Source organism: Octodon degus, unplaced genomic scaffold, assembly GCF_000260255.1.
Source record: "Octodon degus isolate 3935 unplaced genomic scaffold, OctDeg1.0 scaffold00031, whole genome shotgun sequence".
In the NCBI taxonomy this organism is placed as follows: domain Eukaryota; kingdom Metazoa; phylum Chordata; class Mammalia; order Rodentia; family Octodontidae; genus Octodon; species Octodon degus.
Window position 1 is genome coordinate 15,851,506 of NW_004524607.1, and position 1,350 is coordinate 15,852,855.

General features: G+C 44.8%; 1 protein-coding gene across 3 annotated transcripts in view; it reads right to left on the reverse strand.

The window, feature by feature from the left end:
* Positions 1-1,350, reverse strand: part of Chst12 (carbohydrate sulfotransferase 12) — a 30,107-nt gene that overhangs the window by 9,871 nt on the left and 18,886 nt on the right. The gene's annotated exons all lie outside the window — the stretch shown is intronic.

The following is a 1,350-nucleotide window of genomic DNA, read 5'->3' on the forward strand; positions in this document are numbered from 1 at the left end:
GAAGAGAAATTCAGCATTCCAGTAGACAGGATGAATTGTTCAGCAGATAGCAGTCAATGTCTCTTCAGCCACCACTGTCATTACCTAATGGGATGAACAGAGTGGTCATGGTGGCAGGAATGGTGGCTATGTGTGGGTTCAGCAACATGAACTCCAACTCATCAAGGCTGACCTGGCAACAGCCACTACGGAATGCCCAACATGCCAGCAGCAAAAACCAACATTGAGTCCCTAATATGGTACCATTCCCTAGGTGATCAGCCTGCAACCTGGTGGCATGTTGATTATATTGGACTGCTCCCATCATGCAAAGGACAGAGCTTTGTTTGTCCTTACTGGCATAGTCACTTATTTTGAATATGATTTTCCTTCCCTGCACAGAGTGCTTCTGCTAAAACTACCATATGTGGACTTGCAGAATGTCTTACCCACTACCATGGAATTCCACACAACATTGTCTCTAACCAAGGAACACATTTTATGGCCAAAGAAGTGAGGTGACAAACTCATGCTCATCGAATTCACTAGTCTTACAGTATTCCTCACCATGCAGAAGTGGCTGGAATGACACAAACGTGGAATGATCTTTTGAAGATGTAGTTAATGTAGTAGCTAGGTGGCAACAGCTTGCAGGGCTGGGACAAGGTTCTTCAAAGGGCTGCATATGCTTTGAATCAGTAGCTACTATGTAGTACTGTGTCTCCCATAGCCAGGATTCATGGTCCAGAAATCAAGGGGTGGATGTGGGAATGGCACCACTCACCATTATCCTAGTAATCCACTAGGAAAATTATTTATTCCTATTCCTTTAACCTTTCTATCTGCAGGACTAGAAGTCTTAGTTCTAGGATGGGGGGTTGGAAGGAAAGGGGGTTAGGCTTTTACTAGGAAGCATAGAAGTTTCACTGAACTAGAAGCTAAGACTTCCCCCTGGTCATCTTGATCTCCTTATGCTTTTGAGTAAACAAGCTAAAAGGGAAGTAAGGTATTGGCAGAGGTGACTGACCTAGACTATGAAGGTGAAATTGGATTATTGTTCTACAATAGAGGAAAGGAAGACTGTACTTGGAGTGTAACAGATCCCTTAGGATGCCTCCTAGCATTGCCATGCCCTGTTTTTTTTTTTTCTTCTTTTTCTTTTTGGCGGAACCAGGGATTGAACTCAGGCCCTTGCGCTTGCCAAGGAAGTGCTTATTCCACTAAGCCATCTCCCTAGCCCCACCATGCCCTGTTATTAAGGTCAGTAGAAAACTACAACAACCCAATCCAGGCAGGATAACAAATGATCAAGAACCTTCAAGAATGAAGGGAGGGAGGGAGGGAAGGAGGGAAGGGGGGAGGAGGAGGAGG